The sequence below is a fragment of the Humulus lupulus genome, chromosome X (assembly GCF_963169125.1).
Source record: "Humulus lupulus chromosome X, drHumLupu1.1, whole genome shotgun sequence".
NCBI lineage: Eukaryota > Viridiplantae > Streptophyta > Magnoliopsida > Rosales > Cannabaceae > Humulus > Humulus lupulus.
The window spans coordinates 121,375,002-121,391,894 of record NC_084802.1 but is presented as its reverse complement, the minus strand read 5'-3'; the positions used below and the strand labels follow the sequence as shown (position 1 = coordinate 121,391,894).

General features: G+C 31.8%; 1 long non-coding RNA gene and 1 other non-coding gene across 4 annotated transcripts; both read left to right on the top strand.

The window, feature by feature from the left end:
• The first annotated feature begins 1,066 nt into the window (after positions 1 to 1,066).
• LOC133807832 (small nucleolar RNA R71) lies at positions 1,067 to 1,173 on the top strand. Its single transcript, XR_009879722.1, has one exon. It is a non-coding gene; the product is annotated as a small nucleolar RNA R71 (small nucleolar RNA).
• A 12,626-nt stretch (positions 1,174 to 13,799) lies between these two features.
• LOC133804439 (uncharacterized) lies at positions 13,800 to 16,180 on the top strand. Of its 3 annotated transcripts, none has more exons than XR_009878476.1 (4): positions 13,800 to 14,175; positions 14,459 to 14,501; positions 15,446 to 15,556; positions 15,870 to 16,180. It is a non-coding gene; the product is annotated as an uncharacterized LOC133804439 (long non-coding RNA). The 3 variants fall into 3 exon arrangements; XR_009878475.1 differs by having other exon boundaries at positions 13,801 to 14,175; positions 15,455 to 15,556; XR_009878474.1 differs by lacking the exons at positions 13,800 to 14,175; positions 14,459 to 14,501 and having other exon boundaries at positions 14,508 to 15,556.
• The last annotated feature ends 713 nt before the right edge of the window (positions 16,181 to 16,893 follow it).

Below are 16,893 nucleotides of genomic sequence, written 5' to 3'. Positions count from 1 at the left end.
ATAAGCGGGCACTTGTTTAATGATGTGAAGCAAAGGAAGATTAATCTTCACTTGTGTCAAGTGTTCAAGGAGTTCAGCTCGGTTATCAGGAAGTTTCCCAGCAGGTTTCAAAGCCTGGGGAAATGGTACCTTTGGAGTGGCATTGAGTGGTGGATTTTCAGGAATGACTTTTGGAATACTGGGAGAGTTGGATTTAATGGGTGGGTCTGGCAAAGTTTTACCGCTTCTCATTGTGATGGCATTCACTTCCTTGACGTTTTGATCATTTGAATTTGAAGATTGGGCCATGTGTTGGCCTTGAACATTGAATTTCGGTTGGGAAGGAAGTTTGCCTTTTTCCGGAATAGCCAAGGATTCAGTCAATTTTGAGAATTGACATTTCATGTCCTTGATTTCTTCCATCATTTGGCGATTCAATTTGGATTGTTCCTCCATGAATGCATGAAGAGTATTCTCGAGAGAATTTCGTTGTGGATGAGCATTGTAATGAGGTGCAGAATACGCCTTTGATGGTTGAACTTGTTGCTCATTTCTCCATTGGCCTCCAGACGATTGAGCTTGGTTGGAATCTCTCCAACTGAAATTTGGGTGGTTTCTCCAACCAGGGTTGTACGTATGGGAGAATGACTTGTTATATGCCCCTAAGGCATTGCATTGCTCCTCATAAACCCCCCTCATTTCATTCAAAGCTAAGCAGTCCTTAGCTAAGTGCTCCGTCCCTCCACAAACAAAGCAAGGTTCTTGCGGTTCCGCTTGAGCGATCATGTGCGACTTTTGCCCATTTTTTGTCATTAAGACCTCAAACTGCTTTTTCAAAGCTTCGATTTGGGCCTTAATACTATCCTCTTCTCGAAGTTGATAGATCCCAGATGGTTTGTGTCGGTTGGTGCTGTCAGTAGCACTTGGACCAGTCCAGGTGTGAGACTTTTTTGCAGTTTCTTCGAGATATTCAAGAGCATCGTCTGGCTCTTTTTCGAGGAATTCACCATTGCATAGCATCTCTACAAACTGGCGCTCACGACTCATGAGGCCTTCATAGAAGTAACTGACCAAGCGACAGTTCTCATAGCCATGGTGCGGGCACTGATTTAACAGATCTTTGAATCTTTCCCAGACTTGATAGAACGTTTCATTGTCTTTTTGGGAGAATGTGGAAATCTGTCGTTTTAGACTGTTGGTCTTATGGTTGGGGAAGTGTTTCAGAAAGAAAGATTTGGTCATCTCCTCCCATGTTCCAATCGACCTAGGTCTCAAAGAGTACAACCAGCTTTTGGCTTTGTCCTTCAAGGAGAAAGGGAAGAACTTCAGTCGCACAGCATCGGCATTGTCGGCTCGGTTATAGAACGTGGCTACCACCTCCTCGAATTCTCTGATATGCACGTATGGGCTTTCGTTTTCCATTCCATGAAATGTAGGCAGGAGTTGAATCATGCCAGGTTTAAAGTCTAATGCGGGCATATTAGGAGGGAAGATAATGCATGAAGGCGTGGAAGTGCGAGTAGGATGGAGGTAGTCATTGAGAGTTCTTGGCTGGATTTCATCATTGCGAGCCATTGCAAATGGGTTATTATCAGGGAAATTTTGTGGAGAAGCTGGATTGGTGGAAGGAGTTCCGGTAGGAGTGGCAGATGAATTGGAAGAAGTGTCACTGGAAGTTTCGTGATGATTCATCCACTCTCGGAAATCAGAATTAGATTTATTTTATGTCTCTTTTTTTTTATTTATTTTTCTTTTTGATTTTTTTTTTTTTGTTAAACTTGTTCCCAGGTAGAATTGGAGGTTTTCAGGTGATCTCCAACGCCTTACTAGAACTCCCCGAGGTTACTAAGTAAGTATGGTGGATCACAAGCCAACCTTTTCGACCAAACAACCTTTAAGCAAAGTGAAATTGCTTATTTTGACAAAACAAGCTTAGTTTTCTTATAGTAATAAGTTCAACAATGTAATAGTGCAAAGATAGATGCTCGAAATGTTCCCAGGCCGATTGGGAAGGTTGCCAAGGTACCGCTTTAGGCCCACACTTGCCTAGACAGAACTCCCCGAGGTTCCCAGGTAAGTGTGGAGGGTAACGCTATCACAAACCTTATTTAACAACCAATCTTTCTAGACATAACAATATCGGTTTCTACCATTTGTAATATTACACAATTGTTCCTAATACTAAGAGTTTTATGATTGGAGTTTTATGATTGAAATTTTATGAACAATTTTATGCAATTTTATGTTTTTTTTTTTTAAAAAAAAACCTAAATTCTAAGGAAAACTAAGGCAAAGGAGAAGAGAAACCTAAACTAAGTAACAAAATAATAAAAAAAAAAAACACAAAACACAATAAAATAAAGAAAATAAAATTAAAGTGAAGAGAAAATAGCAAGTTTAATCTATTTTTTTTTCAAATATGTATTAAACAAAAAAAATAGAATAGAAATTAAAAAAGAAAAATTGAGTAAGAAAAAAAAAATTATATAAGTATATATGGAAAAAAGAAGAAAAATGGAAAAGGAAACAAAGAAATAAAAATAAGAATATATATATATTTTTTTTTTTCTGTTTTTTCCGTTGTTGCTTTTTTTTTTTTTATATAGATATGTATAAATATATATGAATATAAATATATATATATATATTTTTACCGAAAAAAAAAGGATAGAAAAAAAGAAAAGAAAAGAAAAGATATATATATATAAATAAAGGAAATTTTTTTTTTATGATTGTTTTTTTGTTCTTTTTATTTTTGTTATAATAATAATTAATTAAAAATTAGTAAATAATAAAAACTATACTAACACAATATTTATTCTAACAAAAACACAAATAAAGTTACTAATATTTTTGTAAAAATTTCACTAAAATTTTGAAAATTACCTCCCCGGCAACGGCGCCAAAATTTGTTTAACGCCCAAAATGTGACAACCACTAAGCGGTGGTTGTAGTATAATCGGGTGGTCGATCCACAAGGAGGTAACCTAAAATCAAAAGATTAGTAGAAAATAACACAAAAAGTTAGTAACAAGAAATAAATAAAATTGTAAATGGAAAGAGGTTTGAGATTTTGGTATTGTATTTTTTTTTTGATGAAATGATAAAGTGAGATAAATGTAAGATGTAATTAAGAGTTTGAGAAATGGAAAGGTTTCAAGAATCATCCATATGCTTGCTTAGTTACTTAGTTACTTGATTTACAAAAATACACAAGTAAATAGTTCACATCCCAACATTTACTTGGAAAATCTAACATTAAAGTCCATATTCTTTTCTAACAAAAGTCCATTTGAGTTATAAAGTTCTTTACTTTGAAAGCGCAAAGTTAATCTTATGAAAAATCTAAAAATGACAAAATACCCAAGGGCAATAATGCAATAGAAGATTAGACATAAAATTATGTATCAATATTACTTTTACTAATTAGAAGCACATAGAAAGAGCATGACTAATCCTATATACTATTAGCATAAGTAAATAAAGATAACAAAATAAAGATAGAGATGAAAGAACATAAATAACTCAAATATATTACATTAAGAACATAGTAAATCAAAGTAGCAAAATAACATCACTTGCATATGGAATCATCCCTAACCTTCCTAGGAAGATTAGGCCATTATGCTCATGATTCTCACAAAATTCTAAGAAGAAAATATGAGAAGAAAGTGAGTGGAAATTTTGCTATAGTTTCACTACTCTAAAAATTACATACCAAATGTGAAGAAAGTGTCCCTATTTATAGATGGGAAAAAGGACTAAAAAGAAATTAAACAACAAAATAGGGGTTTACAAAATAAATCTGAAATATTAATAATAAAATATGATTTTGAAAAATCAAATCTTATTATTAATATTACCCTAGCTATTTTTGTGTATAGTCAAAATGCTCTTTTTCTAAAATACCACAAAAACATGATCTATAAAGCTCAAAATAGCAATTTACAAAACCCAATACCCACAAAATATGGCTGGTGACACAAGAGGGTTTGACCCATTTTCAACCAATGAGAGAGTGCCACGTAGGCAGCCTTGGCTGAGGAATTAGGCTGCTTCAATTGGGCCTGGGAGCTTGCTGAAGGAGCTTCATGATGTGTTGGGCTTTGATATGCATTTGGGCATTTGGGCTTTCAAATGGATTTGGGCATTTGGGCTTTCAAATGGCCACGTTAACATGGAAGGAAATATGCATATATATATATATGCATATGGAAAGGAGGAGCTGGGAAGGCTGCATGCGTGAAGATTCTGCTGGAGCATTCGGACAGGTGGCGCGTGGAGAAGCCGCCAGGTGGCTGGCAGGCGGACGCGTGGCGAGCCTTGAGCACGCCAAGTGGCGCTAGGAGAGGAAAAAGGTTGAGCTTGGGCCAACGGGCCTGGGCTTCTTCAGATTGGGCTATTTTCTCTTAAGAAAAATGTCACTTTCTATTCTCCATTTTTATTAGTATCCAAATGCAATTTATTTCCTGAAAATTAAACATAAATTAAATTAAAATTAATATTTTCAATTATAAAATATATTACAATAAATTCATGAAAATATTAATTAAAACTTAATTTATTTTACACTTTAAAACTAATTAATTTGCATTTTTGAGCACTAATCAGACATTATCAGTTTTTATCACTAGGAATGTTGGGTTCAATCTTTTAATAATACCTTAGTATTTCGATTGAAACTTTGTAGTGTTTTACTTTATGCACTTATATCGTTGGCTAGAGAAGTGAGGATGCATTTAACCAAGTGGGAGAATGTTGAGATTGGTTAAATACATGGTGAAATTGTTTAGGCACGAAGAGGTGCTAAAACAATAATGATTTCACAAAAGTCAACAAGTGAAAGTTGACTTTTGGTATAGGCATTTATAAATCAACTTTTTGAGTCCAAAATATTTATTTTGAGTATATAAGAGTACCCAAGAAGTTTGAGAGAATTTGGAGGTCTTTTGAAACAAGTCTTGGAGTGCCAAAAGAGTGGCGTCGGCAATGCGTCGCCCACTAGGAGGCGACGCGCCGCCCGAAGCTTTGAAACCCTTGACTAAATGGACCAGGCGATGCGTTGCTTGGGCTGTTACAGAAAATCTGTACAGTTACGTAAAATAGCTCCAAAACTTAAATTTAAATGCTCTAATCTCATTTGTTGAGTCTAATGAGGGTCTTATACTATTTAAGGGGTTCATATGAGTTAATTGGTGAATTGATCACTCACATTTCTCTCTCTCTACAAGAATAACTCTCTCTCTCTCTAGCTCCAAGATTACTAGTTTTCTCCAAGATCTTCATCAAGAAAGCTTGGCTTGTATGAAGGATCAAGGCTTGTGTATCCCAATCTAATTCCATTGTTGTAGCTTCAAGCATTTTCATAGAGAAGGCTAGGAATAAAGATTTTTGGACAACAAATCTTCATTTGTGCCAAGCCTTGCAACTTTTGTGTTTCACATAAAATCATAGCTTGTTATTTTATGTTCCTAGGGTTTGTTCTTCAAAGAAGGTCCACTCTAAACTCATATCCCATTGTGTGTTATTTAATTTGTGTTTAACTATTCTCAAATGTTGATTTACTTGTATCTTTTTTCTTGAGTTGCACCACAAACCAAAGGTTATCTATAGCCTAGTCCCCAACAAGGTCTACACAGAACAACCCGAAGGGTTTGTCCTACAAAATAATGAACATAAAGTGTGTAGACTTATATAATACTTATATGGATTAAAAAAAGCTCCAAAGAAATTGCATGAAAAATTTGATCAAGCCATTCTATCAAATGGATTTAGACATAACAATGGAGATGTTGACGTCGTTTTTTGTCAACTTAAATCTAAAGAGCACTAAACAAAAATTCAGAAAATAAGACAATAACAGTAGGATTTTTATGTGGTTCAGCCGTTAAAATCTACCTAGTCCACGAGTCAATATTATTGATTCGTAATACTCTCCCAAAACTTTCTCAGAGCAATTCAACAGAGTATTCCCCGTACAATATTGTGTGTGTCTAAAATTGAAAAATACCAGGCTATTTATAGGCCTGGTTGGAAGAATCTCTTTCCCTGATTCAGGGAAGTTACAATTGATTATTCTAATCTGAAATAAATGTAATTAAATACATTAAATACATAATATCTCATGATAATTGGGATTTAATTATTAGATAACAACAAATCCCTAGAGAATAGGGATCTCCTAACAGCTGTTGTATGGAAAACGTGTTGCTGACCTCGACTGCCAGGTTAACGTGCTTTCGAGATTGACATACATTCAAGCTTGTTATTTCGGTCAGCCCCTCCTCAGTTGGTGGTTTCGTCAAACTCAATCTTTGGAGACCAATATCTTCGAGCTTGCAACTAAGGCTTGAACACCATCCATTTGCGTCAGAGAAGATTCTTTCTTTCGAGCTTGAAGCTTAAGCTTGAACCTTTTAAACTTGTGCTCGATCGCCAACAAGAACAAGTCAGGAATCATGAAAATTTGTACAAGTGTTCAGTCACTGCTTGTTTTTTTTTTTTAGCTAATGCTTTTCGAGGCTCATTTATTCATCCTCAAAATTTAGGTGTAACAGGAGACAAGTGTTTGTATTCAAAAAATTTTAAGGGACATGTGATCATTGTTTGTCTATATGTGGATGACATGCTAATCTTAAGTGATAGCATGAAAGGGGTAGTGGAAACAAAGAGGTTTTTATCATCAATCTTCAAGATGAAAGATCTTGGAGAATTTGATACCATACTAGGTATCAAAGTGAATAAAAATAGTGGGGGTTTTACTTTGGGACAAGTCCATTATATTGAGAAAGTTTTGAACAAATTTAACCATCGTAAGGTTAAAGAAGTTAATACTCCATTCAACCATAGTGTAAAGCTAGAGAAGAATGAGGGAAGAGCGATGGCTCAATTGGAGTATGCAAGTGCTATAGGGAGTCTTATGTATGTTGCCAAGTGTACTAGACCTGATATAGCATTTGCGGTAAGTAAACTTAGTAGGTTTACAAGTAATCCTAGTATGTATCATTGGAAGGAAATTGGGAGAGTCCTAGGTTATCTTAAGAAAACCAAGGGTCTAAGCCTTCACTACTCCAAATTTCCTTCATTCTTAAAAGGGTATACAAATGCAAGTTGGATATCCAATCTTGGGGATAATTTGTCCTGGGGGTGAACATTTGACCCGAAAAACCTGCAAACCCGCCCGACCTGATACCCGTAAACCCAATTTTTTGCAAAACATGTCGAATTCGGGTGAAATCCAGTCTGAACCAGACATTGTTCGGGTCAGGTTCGAGTTTTGGAACTAAGGACACATGGGTTCGGGTGTAACCCGAACCCGAACCAAATTAAAAAAAATATTTACCAAGGCCCGATTTGTAAAAAATCAACATTACCAAACTAACAACAAAGTTAAAAAAAAACATGTGTGAAGTAAAAAAAAAATTAAAAGGTGTCAAAAAATGGCATTTTTGAAATTTTTTTACCAAGGCCCATTTTCGGCCCAAAGCCCATTTTTGGACAAATCCCACCCGAAACCCGAAATTACCCAAAAAATTGAAAACTTCGGAGTGGGTTCGATACCCTATTTTCCCACTCGAAACCCGAAAAACCCGCAAAACCCGAACCCACTGCACTCGAAACCTGAAAATTCAACCCATGTCCACCTCTAATTTGTCCACCACTAGTTGGGTATTTACACTTGCTGGGGGTGCAATTTCTTGGGGTTCCAAGAAACAAACCTGTATATCTCACTCTACTATGGAAGCAGAGTTCATAGTTCTAGTTGCCACTGGTAAAGAGGCCGAATGGTTAAGAGATTTATGTATCTACCATATCGATACATTGTGATAGCCAAGCAACGTTGGCTCGAGCATACAATGGAGTGTATAATGGAAAGCCTAGACATATATGTATATGTTGACTTCGTTTTTAGTCAACTAATATTTCAATGAAGTAGGAGAACTTTTGTGCATGAACCAAGAGTGAATGTCAAAGTGCAATAAATGTAATAATAAATGAGACAGGGATTATATTTGTTCGGCCACTAATAACCTACGTCTACTTGATAGTTGTATTAATTATATTTCCTTTACCACCAAGATCAAATGTACTTAAGACAAATGAGTTTATTGAAGTAGATGAGGGTTGATTACAAAATGTGAATGCTCTTGAATACAAATTGGGTCCAACTTTGTATGTTTTCGGGTTCTAGCATTTATAATAGAAAATGATAGGTGAACCTGATGGGACAATACATTTCTTGATATAGTTGAATCAGCTAAATCCCTAAAGGTGTAGGAATGTCTTTGACATTGTACCAACTAATTTAGGTAATGTGTCTGGTACATGTTATCTGCAAATGCCAAGTTGGTGAAGTTTAGCGAACCTTGATCTTGGGCGTTACTGGACCTCGCCAATTGTGGGCATTGGCGACCCGAGAATGGTGAGTTGTCTATTAGTGACCCCGCAGAAAATTAGTGATCTAATCCCCTTGAATGTTCTATTCAACACATTTTGTCAACTTCATATGCCACATCATTAGATCCAAAAGTTGATATAACAACATATTTATATAAATAGAACTAGCATACAACTAGTATTGAACTAGTTATAATACTATAATCCTTTTGGTATAACAATAAAATAATTAAATAAAAAAATGATATTTAATTTATGATATGCATCTAGTTACCAATTACTCCCAGTTAGGGGCGGCCCAAGATTTTTGGGGGCCTAAGGCGAAAAAATAAAATGGAACTTTATTTAAAGGAATTTTTTTTTTAAAATAGTAAAATACAAATCAAAATTGAATAAATTTTTTTACATGAATATCCAAATGCGTGAAGAATGATTAAATGTAAGAGAATTTGATTCTTAAAAAAATAAAAGTGATAAAAAAAAATATAATGTAAGGTATAATAGAAATATGTATATATACAAATATTTCAAGAATATATTAATAATATATTAAAATTGACTTTATAAATTTCATAATAATATAATTTTAAAGTGTTAACATGACATAATTATTATTAATTTATATTAACAAAAAAATAACATTGGAGTATTATTTATTTTGTAAGAAAATATACAATTACTACATTAGAAATGAAAAAATTAACAATTTTTTTAAAATAATCATTCTCTAATTTTTCTCATTAAATATACACATTCTCCACACCAATATTAAAAAAATATCTTATTTTTTAACTAACAAATTTTTTTAGAAAAATTAATATATATATATATAGAAAAAATTGAGGCCTTAAATAATTGGGTATCTAAGACATGGCCTCACCAACCCTAAGGTGATGCCAGCTCTGACTTTTTTACTTTATTCTTAAAATACATCACAAAAATTTTATTTTTTCTTATTGTAGATCTAATTTTTATATTACACTCTACATTAACTTCTCTATTTTTTCTTCATATTATTTTAATATAATATTTTTTTATTCATTTCAAATATGAAATAATGAAAAGAAAGGAGAGTGTATTATTAAAAAAAAAAAGTGAATGATAAATAGTAATCTCTAAATATAGAAGTTAAAAAAAAATAGAACATCTATTGGAGTGCTTTTTGGATCTATTTTCTCTACATTTTGAAGGTATATCTATTTTACATCATCTATTAGGAGTCCTCTAAGTTAGGGGAATTTTTCATAAAAAATTATGGGATTTTTTTAAACATCCACCTTTTAAATAGATTTATTTCTCAAAATCCTATATTCCCATTTAAACAATTAAAATTCAACAAAAAATTAAGAAAGGATAACTACCATCTTGTCATCATCTCCGTCCATTCTTCAACTGAAGCCAATTTAATCTCATCATCCTCTCCTTTTTCTGGTAACTCAAACCAAAAAAATGCTAAGTTTAGTTTTTCACAATTTTGATTGATTTTCTATCTCCCAATAATATAATTAATCAATCTGCAATTTTAGTAAAAGAATCACAGCTTCCAATCTTCTAGGTTGAATTTTGAATTATTTTTTTAAAATCTAGAAATCTTTTCACAATAACCAGCTTCCACTATTCTTTTCAAAGGGTAACTAGTTACTAATTTGCAATAAAAATTTAAAAACAAAAATTAGAATGTTATTAACCATAGCTCTTGTAGATCAAAATATGGAAATCATATCATGGTAACAAGTTACCATTTTTCTCAACTTCAAAGAGGTAACTTGTTACTAGTCTACAACAACAAAAATGAGGGTTATTAATTAACTAGAGATGAAATAGTGATTGATTGCTAATATTTTCATTATTAAGACAGTTTGGTTACTAATTTTTTCAGTAATAATACAGTAACGCATTAATAATCTAGTAACTTATTTCAACTAGTAACTCGTAACCACTATAAATTGTAAAAACTAAAAACATAGTAGCAACTAAATACTAAATCATTAACATAATAGTAACTCGTTACTAATATTTTCAATAATATATCATTAACTAGTTACTAAACTAAAAAAGAAAAAATTAGATACATGACAATAACCACTTAGGAAATGAAACGATCAGTAACCGTGTACTGAGCAAACCCAAAAAGTATGAAGTAAAGCTAAAACTAATGAAATTTAGAAATATCAGCAACTCGTTTTTAAACTAGAGCAAACTACAATAGTAACCTTAGAAACCAGTAACTAAACTAGATTTAACGTTTGAGTTAATGAATAGGCTTCAAAGCATGATTAAGTTATAAAAATGATAATAATTAACCAAAAACACAAAAAAAATAAAAAAAGACATATAAAAAATAATAGTTAAAATGTAGAAACAAAATAAAAACTAGAAGAAGGGAAAAAAACAACTTTTTAGAAAGCAAATAAATATATATAAATAAATCATAAAATAAATAGGTTATTAAATATTTTTAAAAAATTAATTCTTAAAAATATAATTGCATCCATATCTTTAAAAAATAATATAAAATAATTAAATACAATTATTAAGTAAAAATATGACTTATTTTTTAAAGTCTACATGTATATGAGATTAAAAATCCTATAATTTTGATGGATAAATAACCATTTGGTATCCTTTGTTTTATCGAAATTAAGACTTGGTACCCTATGTTTTTAATAATGCTATTTTGATACCATGTATTTTGAAATCATACGTATTTGGTACCCTGGACTCAAATTTGATGAATATGACTAAACTGCTATCAATTATATGAAATTAGGCAATTAAATTTAAATTTAAATTTAAAACTCATATAATTGATGTCAGTTTAGTCATATTGAGCAAATTTGAGTCTAGGGTACCAAATATGTACGATTTCAAATTACAAGGTATCAGATGAGCATTATTGAAAATATAGGATACCAAGTCTGTATTTCAATAAAAACACATTGTACCAAATGAGTATTTACCCAATTTTGATTAAATAATTAAGATCCAACTTTTTTGTCGTCTCTCTCTCACACCACACACACTAGCTTATGGAAGCCCATCTGCTAACGATCTTAAGGCCGAAGTTTTGGTGGCAGACGATGTTGGAGCTCACCACATGCATTAGTTAATTATCACACCACTGTGGGGTTGACTCTAGTTTCTGACGATCTCCAACCACCCCAATGGTAGAGGGAGGTACCATTGGAACGAGCTTTTTCGAGATGAACAAAATTTGATCACCCATTATGCCTACTTCATCATCGTTCTCCAACGAGTTTGTAGGTATATCCACCACTTTAGAAGCAGCTTTTGGCGCCGTCGATGGCTGTTTGGACTCAAGCATGATAGCAATGCGACTTTCTCTTTGAGGGGCCATTTTGGTGTGTAGCAAGACTAGATTCCTTGCCATTGTGTGAGAAGATGATTTGAAATGTTTGATTTTGTGTTGGAATTGTTATGCATTTATAGTAACTTTTTAGTCACCTTTCTATTAGGTTAATAAAAAATTAACTAAAATTCAAAAGTAAATACAAATTAAAGCAACCAAACGAATGAGTTATCGAAAAGTAAGTTGTTATTTTTCATTTAAAAATTACTAGATTGTATCTTCAACAAACCACTTTTTAAAAGATAAGTTTGATAGGTATCTAAAATAGCTTATAAGGTAACCAAAATGTAATTTAAAAATCATAGTATTAAATATGTAACTACAAAATATTTTACCAAATAGTAACAACAATAATAAGCTACCAAATAGCACTATAATAATAAGGTACCATAGTATAACCTAAAAATTAAGTATTTTTTTTATATAAAATAATTAACCAATAAGTATCTTGAATAATCTAAGAAGGTAACCAAAAGATAACTAAAATATCCAAAAATTAATGGAAATTTCAAACTTTTAAAATTTATACTTTGTTTTGCGCGCTAAGGTGGTTGATGCCCACCAATGGGGGATTCACCTCCACAATTTGTAGGATGTATTATGGGAATGAATTATTTTTATTTGGGATATGGTTAGTTTTGTAATTATTTTCATTCTGCCTATGTATATTTGTAACTATTTTTAGATCAATTATTTTACAAATTTATATAATTATATAAAAAAAAAATCCCTAAAAACAATACACTTACACTATATATGGCTAACATCACATACCATACTAATATAGATGTACACTACAATATTAAAATTTTACACTTAAAAAAAAATATTTTGACAGCAAAAGTCATTTGCATTTATGTTTTGTTACGACCGTACTCCCTTACCGTTAAAGAATTGTTGAACACTGACATAGCACATCTATGTGGAAAAATCTAATTGGTTCAATTAATATAAAATTTAAAAATTAATTAAAATCTAATTTATAAAATAATAAAAATTAATTTTTATTTAAATAAATATATAAAACAAATCTAACTTGATTTAAAATTTATTTGGTTCATAAAAACATATTTAAAAAAAAAAAAAAAACCTAAACTCTGTAATCAGCCTTAAAGTCTAAAATTAAAGCATTAATATCAAACTTAAGTAAAACAAATTTTAAATAAATAAAAAAAAAACTGGGAAGATGAACGTGTCACCGTTTCTAACCTCCATCTATCGACGAGCTCTCTTTAGCCACAGACCCATCTTTTACTATTGGGTTTGCTGTAGATTAGGGTTCAATGCACTAGTCCAATGAGGGTATTGATCTGCACAGTTTACTGACCTACACCAAGATTGATGTGAAGAGACACAATTAGGCAAAGACATGGATGATAGGAAGACGATTATGGATGATGGACATGGAGAACGGATGAGGACATGAAAAATTGTAGAATTTGATGGAAGACTTGCCCCCTGTCACCATTTGCTGGTTTTGCTACTGCTAATGGGTTTGTTCATCTTCATAGGTGTCAAGTTTTTTTTCCTTTTTCCTTCTTTTTTTTTTTTTGAAAGTTTCATAGTTATATTTAAAAATAGATTATATTTGTAATTTTTTCCTGGGAGATTTGTGATTCTAAATTAAAAATTAGGTTCTGTCATAAATATTAAATATATATATGGATGTTTATAATAACGAAGAATTATTATGTTATTCAAAATATTATATTAGTATTAATTTTTTATTATATTAAGAGTAGCTACTCAATTTCCTTAAATCTTATGTATTTGTATAAATAGGGGTGATTCCCTTATTGAAATAACATATAAGAGTTTTACTTTTTTTTTTATATCTCTCTATTCTATCAGCATAATTCTCTAAATTTAAAATATTATTCAATTTTCAACTGCCATCATTTATTGATATAAAAAATTATCATCCAAACTCTAAACTCTAGTCATCATATTTTGTTGAGTTAAAAATATTTTGTTAGGAAAATATGTTTATACTATTATACTATTAAATATTTTAATAAGACTTGTATATATATATATGAGTTGTTATTTAACTACGGTTTAATAACTTAAGCTACAAAAATGTGAGGTTGTACCGATAACATTGTTGGATGTTTTTTGGTGTGTTAGTTCTTGTACCGACAACACTACCTTCTACCGAACATACGTGTTGTCGATACAGAGTCAACTATATCAGACTCCTCAACTTCGTCTTCTTCATTTCACCTGAAATTCCTCAAACTCTCCGCAACCCCCTCTCTCTCTCTCACTTCTCAAACTCCTCCTCATAAGCTTGGATCGACGCGTGCACATGTATATATATAAATGTACTTTTTTTTCTTTTGTTTACAATGGTGATTTTTTTTTCCAGGTCTCTCTTAAGCAGCTCACAGGCTCTCTCTCTCTCTCAAGCTCACAACCTCTCGGCATAGGTAAATCTACAATTTTTTTCTGATTTATTTTTTTAGTAAAAATTGATGGTTTCATATTTTGGGCAAACATGTTTGTCTTCCCCACATCTCTCTTTCTCTCTCGGTCACATATCTCTCTCTCTCGGGCCAATAACAGGTAATTGGTTTTTTTTTTTTGTATAACTTTGTCATTGTCTTTGTATTTTTTGTATGTTAAATAGAGATTATATATCTTTTTTATTGTTAGAAATTAAAAAAAAAAAAAACAGATTCTAACTATGGACATATTAATATATTTTTGCAGATTTGGGTTATTGGTACTAGTGGAATTCATGTGATAAGCCACGGTAGTTTGCTTTCAGAGAATAAGGCTATGCCATCAAGTGCTATATAAATATATATATTTTTTGAGATTGATGTTATATATATATGTATATATAAATATATACATATACATATAATTTTGATTGGATTTGAGCATGGTTTATGCAATTTTGTTTGTTACTATACATTGTTATAATTGTGTGCAAAGTGTTTGATAAATTGGTTCATTCAATGGTCAGTTATTTTTAAGAGTGGTCATATATAATTTGGAGTGTTTGCAAATTTGTGGATTTGAGGACTGCAATGATGTTGCAAGCCACTTTATTGAGTGGATGTATTCTGAGTTTTATAATAAGGTCCAAGACTCTAATATATAGATTAGTAGCTATTGTGATTAACAAGAAGTTCTCGAGTTTTTTAAGTTTTTCTCTTATATTATAAGAAGCTCTCCAATTTAGTTTTGTTTAATGTCAACTAGGCTAACATAGACAATGTTATAAGCTTCAAATTTTGTATGTTCTATGTTTTTTAGGTACCATAATCACAGAGAATATATTAGCCTATTATTTTGTTGAGTGCGATTTAAATTGATTTCATCAAAATCAAATGTCCTTTATCCTGGTGATGCATGTGAGGCTTTAAAGGGTTTGTGATTTCTACATTTTCTTTTTCATGGCTTCAAAAATATATTTGCTTGCTTTGTTTCATTTTTTTCCTCAAGTTTGCCTTCTAACCAAAGATTTTTCAAGTGTTTTTTCATCATCTTTTCTCTTTATTCTTAATTATGCTCAATATTTTAATGTGTTATATTATTATTTATAGGGTGATACTTATAAGTTAGTGATGTGGTATGTTATCCCCTGTTATATTTTGAGCAACCTATCATACAAGTGATGTGGTATTGTGATTTCTACAACTTGACATGTGGTATTGATTGTTTGTCATCATCTTATTTGGTTGTCTTAAGTTTGTGCAGTTGATCAATTGCGTACTAGATTCTGTGTGGGCCACTTTATACAAAGTAAAGGCTGCTCTTCTTGTTGAGCCTACAACTCTATAATTTATAACTCATCAAGATGTATGTTTCATTTGTTCTTCTTCATTTTTTATTGAATAACTATAATTTGAGTCCCAATTGTGCCTTGTTACTGTTTCGTTGCCTATTTGTGTAGCAATATCTCTGTTCTTACTCATTTGTTAAGTTAGAGCATAACATATGAAAATAGAAATCTGTTTTGCATCATGAGAGAAGTTAGAGCATAACATATGTTTTGCGGTAGAACAGCAGATTGCTGAGGGTAATTCTAATCCTGACATCTAGCAATATTGTAGTTTTCTTTTACATAATTACTGCAACAAACTAAATTTTGGTTTGGTTTTGTTTTATGCAGAAGTGGAGTTTAGCAAAGTGGACTTTCTCCTTCAAGTTGGGACATTTTGTATGGCAGTTGGTGCTCTAGTTGCATGTATACACTAATTGTTATCTCTATCTCCTTTAATAGTTTTTTTTTCTTCACTAATCTAATGGTTACTGATTGGCTTATGGCTACTACACATGACAAACAGCCACATTACCAAATCTCCTCCCTAATTTAAGTTGAAAACTTTTGCTTTTAGATTGAATACGTGTTTTCTTTTTAGAAATGTTGAAGGGATTAACTTCAGATTTACTAGTATATATTCTATGTTAACTCTTTTATGATGCATTATAGTTCTTTCAAAGCCTACAGAATATGGTAATTAATAAATATATATATATATATTTATATAATAAAAAATAAGATGCTGATAGGAATCCCATTGTCTGTATGTTTTTGGTTGTGTAGTGGTAAAGCAATCCACGACCCCAAGGCTCCAAGATTCACCTGCAAAACAAACCAAGAACAAATATACACAGAAAAGTGTACTAAAACACAAACACTTAGAGAACAACAATAAGAAAGGGGGAAGAAAAGGAATCACACAGAGAGATTTATACTGGTTCAGCCTTAAAATAAGGCCTACATCCAGTCTGAGTACTTCTCCACTATAATGAATCAATGTTACAATACAAAGCAACCCTTCTTCCTCTCCAAAGGTTCTTGAACACACTGTACAACTCAAAAATGAGCACTTAGTTTACACTACAGTAAACTGTCACACACTCAACAATGTACAAAGAAAATTAACCCTTGTTCTCTCTTTCTCTCTTTTCTAAGCCTCTCAAAACCTCTGAATTTCTTCTCTACTTCAACTAATGAAACCCCTGGATATATATAGCTGCAGCTCCAGTTCTTTCACGTGTTGAAAGAAAAATCAGTTCTGTTTTAACTGACTAAAAATCTGTTATAACTTACAAGGCAAAAAACGTAACAGAAGAGAAAAGTTGTTTAATGATCTCTTAACAACACACGTCATTTGCCAATTATATAAGGA